The sequence below is a fragment of the Oncorhynchus masou genome, chromosome 22 (genome assembly GCF_036934945.1).
Source record: "Oncorhynchus masou masou isolate Uvic2021 chromosome 22, UVic_Omas_1.1, whole genome shotgun sequence".
Lineage (NCBI taxonomy): Eukaryota > Metazoa > Chordata > Actinopteri > Salmoniformes > Salmonidae > Oncorhynchus > Oncorhynchus masou.
The window spans coordinates 53,558,573-53,569,136 of NC_088233.1; the positions used below are offsets into that span (position 1 = coordinate 53,558,573).

General features: G+C 41.7%; 1 protein-coding gene across 2 annotated transcripts in view; it reads right to left on the reverse strand.

Moving 5' to 3' along the window:
- The window catches only part of LOC135509689 (lissencephaly-1 homolog B-like), a 31,070-nt gene extending 24,579 nt beyond the window's left edge, over positions 1 to 6,491 (reverse strand). The window contains exon 1 of one of the 2 annotated variants that reach the window (XM_064930561.1): positions 6,330 to 6,491. The gene's annotated coding sequence lies outside the window, so the exon portion shown is untranslated. The remainder of the gene's footprint in view (positions 1 to 6,329) is intronic. The other variant, XM_064930562.1, reaches the window with a different exon arrangement.
- Positions 6,492 to 10,564: the final 4,073 nt, after the last annotated feature.

Below are 10,564 nucleotides of genomic sequence, written 5' to 3' on the forward strand. Positions count from 1 at the left end.
AAGGAATCTGGTTCATATCCCTTTAAATCCAGCAAAGGGAGGCTATGGAACATGGACTTTTCAAAATAGAAGCCACTTCCTGTTTTGATTTTCCTCAGGGTTTTGCCTGGAATATCAGTTCTGTTATACTCACAGACAATATTTTGACAGTTTTGGAAACGTTAGTGTTTTCTATCCAATACTAATAATAATATGCATATATTAGCAAAGGAGACTGAGGAGCTGGAAATTTACAATGGGCACCTTTTCATCCAAGCTACTCAATACTGCCCCTGCAGCCATATGAAGTTAACATTCAAACAAAATGTTTGTTAAACATGTATCCCACCTTCATTACCTACTTAGGCAAGTTAACGTGGGCTGTAGGGCCCATCTTACAACTCAGAGCTTGCAAGCACAGCTTTTGAAGCATCAAAAGCTTGCAACACTAAGGGCCCTGACCACTCAGTTTTGAAGTTTGACCAGGAGCACTCACTCCAGTTAGAGGGTGCATTAAGAGATGACGCACAACAACGGTTTCTACCACAATTCCAATAACCACCGCAGTCCAAATAACTGTAAAGCACGTCGCCATTGAAAAGACTGCTGCTACAATCGACCTGTTCGCTACGTTCCTGATCCCAACCCACAAAGTGTCAGATTTCACGGGTAACAAAGGGTTGACGGATGATCAAAACGTAGACCAATGTTCTCCAGAAGTTCAACTACGTGAAGAACTAAAGCGAGAAGAATGAGAAGTTTGAGAAAAGGGTAAAAGATAAGTCACAAGGACTAGACGGGGAATTGTGGGACACCAGGCCAGCAGGATTTAACACCCTTAGCAAGGAAGTTGAATGAGAGGAATTTGATTTAAGACGCTATCCGGGGCCCGCTTGATCAAAAAACAACCCCACAGGCGGTGTCTATAGACCATGATACAAAGGTTGCGAAGAAAATTGTCAAAGCTCCGTTAAAGCAGAGAACACTGAAAAGTTGATCTGTTTTCACCTTGAACAGAAATGACATATCACATCGTTGCGAACAACCACTCCACTTTGTAGGGAATATGTCCACTAAGTGCAAATCTTAACAGCCATATCTGGAAACGGTCCTGGAGTAATGCTTAACTTGTCGTGCACTAATTCATTCTGGCGTGACAATATCGCTCACCTCTCAAACCTTGTTTGACAATCTCAAAGGGGATTTGAAGCCAACTCAACATTGGTTAAAAGTGGAAAGATGAGACACTACACTTCGAGGTTTCACTCAGACTACCTCTCCTCTCACATTGAAAGTCATGCTGAAACTACACTTCCAGGACGTAGCGCTCATTCACCCTGTGTATGTTACCAGCCTCAAATCAGAACCCCTGCTACTCAGAGCAGACTTGATGGATCAGAAAACCAACCATGTATTGTCACAGGTCACAGTGCCTTCTCCACTGACCACACCGTCTTCCCCTAATGCTAGATGCAATACGGTCATCCACGAGGGGCATCTGTCGAAAACACCCCTTGGAAAAGAGACGTTTGGAAACCTCTCGGTGCAGAATCCGATCCAAGGAGATAGTACGATCTCATTCAATCAGCAAACCTGATTGACTATTATTTCTATGATTACGGGCCAGCAGTCTCTGTGAATGAGCAACTTCCCTCCTCCTTGAAGTCGTGCAATACTGTAGCTGAGATTAACTTATCTTGCCCTTCGGACACTTCCGCAAGCACTGCGGCCGTCTCCGCAAGAAAAACATTGACACGCAGAGTGTACTCTGCTTCTGATGATACATCTTCTGCTTTGTGGGGGACTGTCACCCCTTACAATTACACTAATGGTGTCAATCTAGAAACTGACCTGATGACTCTTTGCGATATCAGACAGATATCCTTGTCTCAGTTCGCAGGTACTGAAGAGGTTACTACACTCAGACGCTGTGGTGACTGACAGGCCTCGACAGCCACTGAGCATTTTGAAGCACAAACACCAGGAGATTTGGTTGAAAGGTTACAGTCATTCTCATTATGCAGCCGCTGACATTTTGTACATAGGGTCCAACCTTTTTGGTTGTGATACCAACCGCTGATGGTGGTGGTCGAGACTACATGCATCACCGTACAAGGCCGCCAGAGCAGAAAACAAATCTAGTTGTAAACTCCCCTATGAGAACAGTGAGGAGCAGACAGGCACCTAGACAGGGGTAATCTTAGAACACATTAAGATATTACTGAGGTGTCCCACACTGGTTGTAAAAGAAGTCCAGTGGACTTCCACCTCCAAAACAAATTGCAAAAATAGTCATGCCTTGCCATGTGTAGATTCAACTACAATAAAAGTAGTAAAATGCTCCATATCATGTGTTCCTGTAGGATAACATTTCTGAATAAAAATCGGTAGGATAACTGTTCCCCTTGAGTACCAATGCTAAACGATATCATAACCGCCATCGATAAAAGACCATACTGTGCAGCAGTCTTCATCGACCTGGCCAAGGCTTTCAATTACCACATTCTTATCGGCAGACTCAATAGCCTTAGTTTATCAAATGACTGCCTCGCCTGGTTCAAACTACTTCGCAGACAGTTCAGTGTTTCAAATCGGAGGGCCTGTTGTCCGGACGTCTGGTAATCTATAGGGGTACCACAGGGTTCAATTCTCGGGACGACTCTTTTCTTTGTATATATCAACAACGTTGCTCTTGCTGCGAGTGATTCCCTGATCCACCTCAATGCAGACAACACCATTCTGTATATTCTGTATACATCTGGCCCTTCTTTGGGCACTGTGTTAACCAACCTCCAAACAAGCTTCAATGCCATACAAGTCTCCTTCCGTGGCTTCCAACTGTTCTTAAAACGCCAGCAAAACCAAATGCATGATTTTCAACTGTTCGCTGCCCGCACCTGCCCACCCGACTAGCATCACTACTCTGGACAGTTCTGACCTAGAGTATGTGGACAACTACAATTACCTAGATGTCTGGCTGGACTGTAAACTCTCCTTCCAGACTCATATCAAACATCTCCAATTCAAAATTTCTATTTCGCAACAAAGCCTCCTTCACTCACGCCGCCAAACTTACCCTAGTAAAACTGACTATCCTACCGATCCTTGACCATGGCGATGTCATCTACAAAATAACTTCCAATACTCTACTCAGCAAATTGGATGTAGTCTATCACAGTGCCATCCGTTGTGTTACTAAAGCACCTTATACCACCCACCACTGAGACCTGTATGCTCTAGTTGGCTGGCCCTCTCTACATATCCGTTGCCAGACCCACTGGCTCCAGGTCATCTACAAGTCTACGCTAGGTAAAGCCCCGCCTTATCTCAGCGCACTGGTCACGATAACACCCACCCGTAGCACACGCTCCAGCAGGTATATCTCACTGGTATATATCAACACCTTCTTTGGCTGCCTTTCCTTCCTGGAACGAACTGCAAAAATCACTGAAGCTGGAGACTTATATTTGCCTCACTAACTTTAAACATCAGCTATCTGAGCAGCTAACCGATCGCTGCAGATGTACATAGTCCATCTGTAAATAGCCCAACCAATCTACATACCTCATCCACATAGTTTGTATTTACTTTCCTGCTCTTTTGCACACCAGTATCACTACTTACACACCATCATCGGCTCATCTATCACTCCAATGTTACTCTGCTAAATTGTAATTACGTTGCTACTATGGCCTATTTATTGCCTTACCTCCTCATGCCATTTGCACACACTGTATATAGACTTTCTTTTTTTTCTATTGTGTTGACTGTACGCTTGTTTATTCCATGTGTAACTCTGTGTTGTTGTTTCTTTTCGCACTGCTTTGCTTTATCTTGGCCAGGTCGCAGTTGTAAATGAGAACTTGTTCTCAACTAGCTTACCTGGTTAAATAAAGGTGAAAAAATAAATTAAAAAATGCTACCACAGTCAGTCCAGCAACAACCAGTAAGAGGATTAGAGACCGCACAAGTCAAATTGCTATTGATAATAGCGACAAATGAGTTAGTCACTCAGATTGCAATACATGGAATGGAATCTCCAGAACACACCTCTGATGGTCAACACACATACCACTAATAGAACCCTCCATTCAGGAGTCATGAACCATGATCACACCGCCTACGACTGGTTCAGTGCTTATAGAGTACTTCCGTCATGAGATTAGCTCCTCCGTGGATAACATAGCTATGAGATAGTGGTGATAGGTATGAAGGAGTCTATAATGGTGTAAGACACATTAACGTGCAGTAAAACTACTACCGGACACCTTAACATATGTGTTGAGGTTGACGTAAACTCTTACTGACCTCCAGGCATCGACATGGAAATTATCTGTTGAAGTCAGGTTGCAACCTGTTCAGAATGAGTCCATCAGGATACTTGGTTCTTTCCCTTGGCATGTGCGCTTATGTAAACATAAACGCACATGTACAATGGAATATTTACTGAGGATTTATGCTCGGATCACTTAAGGGTCCAAACAAAATACCAGCCTTAGTAAAGTTGAAAATTTACTCAGAGGTCAATAGGTCATCCCTGTAGACTGCCTTTCAGCTGGTGCCTTTCAGCTGTAGACTTATGTAGTGATCAACTTGGATAGTGCCCTAAGCAACACACCACAAATTAGGAACACCCTAGATATGACATTAGACAGATTGTAAAACTGTCATGGACAGAACATATAGATTCAATGGCTGTAAAGATGGGGGAGGTCTGTCCATAATATAGAGATGCTATGCTTTTTTGACACCACACTCCAAAAAGCAAGTCCTGCCGGCTCTAGTTTTAGCTCATCTTGATTATTGTCCAGGCATATGGGCAAGTGCTGCAGCTGGCAGAGAACAGAACTGCATGTCTTGCGTCACTTCTTGTTTTTATAAGAAACATTAATGTTACAAATTCCAAAATTGATTTTATATTCAACCTACACTTACCTCACCAGACATGCCACAAGGGGTCTTTTCACTGTCCCCAGGTTCAGAACAAATTCAAGGAAATGTACAGTACTATACAGAGCCATGAGTGCATGGAGCTCCCATCTTATATAGTACAAGTGAACAGCAAACCTGGTTTCAAGAAACAAATAAAGCAACAGCTCACGGCACAATGCCTCTCCCCCATGTGACATACTTCTGTTTATATACTGACATGTGTAACTGATAGATGCACACACGCACTAAATGATTTTAAAATGTATGTAAATTGTAAAGTCCTGTCTGTAATCCCTTTTTCAAGACTAGCTGTCGCCATTGGGGTCAGCTAATCGGGATCCTAATAAATCAAATCAAGCCTCATTCCTTTAATCTCAAGACAACTCTGATAGTGGTTTTTTTCTCACAGTTGACGCCATGTTGCGTCCTACTTATCAGTACACTGCTAACAACTTAAACATTACGAAATGTCTATTTGAGCAAGTAAGAATTCCATAGCAAACAAACCATACATTTTGGTTTACCATTGACCTCCATACCAAAACGCCTTGCTTGGTGGGCGAAACGCCACCTGCTGGAGGGTGACAGGTTCTGCCGAGATGGACTGCTCTTCCTCTGGAAGGTGGCCGCCAGCCAACCACAGGACCACGTTCTGTGTAACTTATTTATGATGAACCACCGCCAAAGCATGTTACTAATTTAGTTAACGTTAACAGGAAACCATTTAGATAGCTAGCTAACCTTCTGAAATGAACAGTTTGCTGACTAGCTAACTTTCCAAAAGGCCAGCTAGGTAGCTAACGTTAGTGGTTAACGTTACATAAATCGGCAACTCCTTAGCAAGATTAAACATTTGCATTACTGCAAAGGTGAGACTAAAATGTGGTTTAGCCAATTTACCAGTGTATGATATAGCTAACATTGAAGGAATTTTAACATCTAACGTTAGCTAGCCAGCTGGGACAAGGTTGCAGCGATGGCCAATTAACACGCCCTTCCAGCTAACTAACGGGATGGCTAAAGAAATGCAGCTGATTCGTTACCATTTTACTACCAAAGTCCTCTTGTCAAACATGACATTGTCGTCTCAACATAACGTACATAAATATCTAACGTTAGTTAATCAATCCACCTCCCGACCATTAAAGTGAACCGTGGTTAATTGCTATATAAATAGCCATGTTTAAAATCCATCCAAACTCGATGCAAATGCCAAAACATTCACTGTGAGGCAACATACGACATGTATCAGAGCAAGATCATGACATTATCTAGCTACAATAATCAGTTTCCCAATCTTATGTTACTGTAACAGCCTCTTCGCCATTTTGAGACAGACGGGAGGCGCACAAAAATAAATCTGCAGCCACATCGTCATCATTACCACTTCGTTTTATGGCAAAACAAGATCAACTCACCCTTCTATGAATGATCTGTCTCATAGTCCTTCTTCTGCGATAATAATAAAAAGCCGATCAAATGTTTTGTTTTTGCTCAGACCCTGCTGGGTGACATCTTGTTTTCTGCTGCTGTATTTCAGTCAGGCGTCACTACCGCCTCCGGACCGCGCGTGGGCTGGCAGCACGGCGCGCACGCGCAGTCCAACTGTCCTCGAGGAAGGTTTGGGACACCGGATACTAAAAGAACGCACATGTTGAATTTCCTGGTCGCATATTGAGATCCCTGAGATCCGATAAACAAATGTGTTAGTTCATTTTGCAAGTTTGTATCATAATTCGCAAATGTGTCATTTAATTTCGCAACCTTGTATCATGTGTGAAAAATGTAATTTCACATTTGCAAGCATTCAACTCATCTAGAAAACTTCGAATTATGAATCTTCTGTGAATAAAACATATTTGCACATGCCGAATCTGGAAGATCGGGGTTGACAAATTTAACATCTAATTTGTTTCAAAATGGTTTGTAGTTGTAAATCCGGGGTTTGCACAGCTGTAACGCATGCTTTTGCTCGTAATCTGTCTGCATTAGTAAATACACGATGGCTCTGGGTGCAGGACGTTTTACTCCTGACCAATAAATTCCCAGACACAGCCGGCTATTGCTGCAACCATTGGCTGAATTTTTCCATCAATCAAATATCAGGCCGTTCTTTCACACAGCACAGGGTCGTAACTAGTTACCACAGCCACAAAGGAATAAACCCTGCCTATTTATACATTTGATCATCTTAAAATCTGATTTTAAACCTAACCTTGACCACACCGCTAATCGTATGCCAAACCTTAAATTAAGACCTCTTTTTTGTAAATCATACATTTTTACGATAAGGCCAATTCTGTGGTAACTAGTGACCACAGCACTGGAGTCTTAAAAGTGTTGAACTAATGAGTGTTTGAGGTGGAGGGACTACTGGGTTTAGCATGTCCCTGGAGGGGGCTAAAATGATATTTTGGCTTGGAGAAGTTTAATATTGAGTCAGGTATTTGGTTTAAGGACATGGTTATGATAGATACATTTGGTTCAGTGTGAGTGATATTTTTGAAGAGGGTGGAACCAGGCCTTTTGGCCAGTGGTGTAAAGTACTTTAAAGTACTACTTAAGTAGTTTGTGTTATCTGTACTTTACTATTTATATTTCACTACTTTTACTTCACTACATTCCTAAAGAAAATTATGTACCAAAAGTACTTGTTACATTTTGAATGCTTAGCAGGACAGAAAATAGTCCAATTCGTACACGTATCAAGCGAACATCCCTACTACATCTGATCTGGCGGACTCACAAAACACAAATGCTTTGTTTTTAAATTCTGTCTGAGTGTTGGAGTATGACCCTGGCTCTCCGTAAATATGAGAAAAAAAAACAAGAAAAAGTGTGCCGTCTTGTTTGCATTAATGGAATTTTTATTATTCATACTTAAGTATATTTCAGCAGCTCCATTTACTTTTAATATTCAAGCATATTTAAAACAAACTACTTTTGGACTTTTACTGAAGTACTATTTTACTGGGTGACTTTCACTTGACTCATTTTCTATGACAGTATTTTTTACTTTTACTCAAGTATGAGATTTTTGTACTTTTTCCACCACTGCTTTTGGCTGATCCATGGGTGGTTTCAGGTTTGTTGGAAAAGTTGGTGGGTGAAAGGTAACCCAAAGTGGACTTTTGTGTTTCTTCAGATCAGAGGGATCAGGCGCTCTGTGTGATGCAATTTAAGGATAGACCTGTATCTTGCACCATTGAAGGGAGTCATTTCTGGGGTAGCGTTAAGTGTGGAGGTGGAGCAATTTAAGTTGAATATTCCTGGTGTTGGTGATGCCTGCCATTTGGTGCGACGCAGACCCGATGGGGAGAGTGGTGACAGAATCTTTTTTTTTTTTGCTTTGATTAAGAGTTTTTACCTGACAAAGGTAAAATAATCCAAGATGTGGGAAGTGTGTGCAGGAGGACATGGGACAGAGGAATGTGTAGGTTCTGTGGGGGAAAATGGTGTGTGTCAACTGTAGAGTTGTGCAGAAGATGTCGTATGCTGAGGCAGTGAAGAAAAATCTGCTTTAATATTGCATATAGATTGTGGCTTTCATCAATGTAATTGTCTGCGTCATTTCCAATTCTATTTGCCATGTATATTTCAACTGTGCTGTTTAAAAATATGTTTCTAAACTTTTCTATTCTCAGTTTTTACAGATTGTAAATTAAAAGATATACTTTTAGCAAAAAAATGTTACTATATTATTGATCGATTGACTGACTTTTCAAATCACCAGCAGTGCTATTTGCAGAGTTAGCTCCAGGTAAATGTTGCAATTATTCAGCCATTCCTAAACCTGTGACCAAAAACAAGCTACATACTGTATGGACTATAGCATAACAAATGATCTAATGATTCTGTCTCTTCGCAGCAAAATCTGCAGAGCTGGGATGGTTGTATCCCCCATACATATATACAGTACCAGTCAAAAGTTTGGACACCTACTAATTCCAGGGTTTTTCTTTATTTGTACTATTTTCTACATTGTAGAATTGTAGTGAAGACAAATACACACATTGACACATGTAGTAACCAAAAAAAGTGTTAAACAAATCTATATTTGAGTCTCAACTATATTTTGATTTGTTTAACACTTTTTTGGTTTCTACATGTGTCAATGTGTGTTATTCCATTGTTTTGAAGTCTCACTATTATTCTACAATGTAGAAAATAGTAAAATTAAAGAAAAACCCTGGAATTAGTAGGTGTCCAAACTTTTGACTGGTAGAGTAGTTCGACAACTCCCACATCAGGTGGGGTTTCAGTGATCTGAAAGCATGTTATACTAAAATAGTAAGACAAACAACTCCAAGTCAATCACAAATTTGAAAGACTACAGTATATGCAATAATTGTTTATACAATTGCATTGTTTACCTCAGTCAACAGCTGTGGCTCCCATCGATATTCGGTGGAGACCTGGATGCTGTTGGGTGCGCAAAGAGAATTACCTTTGCACAATCCCCGTCGGGCATTCTGGTTTTAGACTATACCTAGCTAACGTTAGCCAAAACAAATTGGAATTTGTCAAATAAGTTTTGCGAACTCGTAACATATTGTATGAATTGCAATTCATAACATACACTACATGACAAAATGTATATGGACACCTGCTCATCAAAATCACATTTCAAAATCATGGGCATTATTATGGAGTTGGTCCCCCCTTTGCTGTAATAACAGCCTCCACTCTTCTGGGAAGGCCTTCCACTAGGATGTTGGAACATTACTGCGGGGACTTGCTTCCATTCAGGCACAAGAGCATTAATGGGGTTGGGCGATTAGGCCTGGCCCGGAGTCGGAGTTCTAATTCATCCCAAAGGTGTTCGATGGGGTTGAGGTCAGGGCTCTGTGCAGGCCAGTTCTTCCACACCAATCTCAACAAACCCTTTCTGTATGGACATTGCTTTGTGCACAGGGGCATTGTCATGCTGAAACAGGAAAGGGCCTTTCCCAAACTGTTGCCACAAAATTGGGAGCACAGAAATGTCTAGAATGTCTTGTATGCTGTAGCATTGTTCGTACGTGTACACAGACTGACACATTCTGGTGTCCAGTATTCTGGTTTTGCTGGAGAGGTGTGTGTGTCTAACTACGCTACATGACTAAGAGTATGTGGACACCTGCTCGTTGAACACCTCATTCCAAAATCATGGGCATTTATATGGAGTTGGTCCCCCTTTGTGTCAATGGAGTTGTCAGGGCTTTGTACAGGCCAATCAAGTTCTTCCACACCTCTCTCTACACGTTTTTGTATGGACCTCGCTTTATGCATGGGGGCATTGTCATGCTGAAACAGGAAAGGGCCTTCCTCAAATTGTTGCCACAAAGTTGGAAGCACAAAATTGCATATTCTGTAGTGTTAAGGTTTCCCTTCACTGGAACTAAGGGGCCTAGCCCAAACCATGAAAAACAGCCCCAGACCATTTTTCCTCCACCAAACTATAGAGTTGGCACTATGCATTCGGGTAGGTAGCATTCTCCTGGCATCTGCCAAACCCGTTTGCACTGCTCCAGAGTCCAATGGCTGCGAGCTTAACACCACTCCAGCCAACACTTGGCATTGCCCAGAACAGTTATTGTGCTGATGTTGCGTCCAGAGGCAGTTTGGAACTAGGTAGTGAATGATGCAACAGAGGACAAATGATTTTTATGCG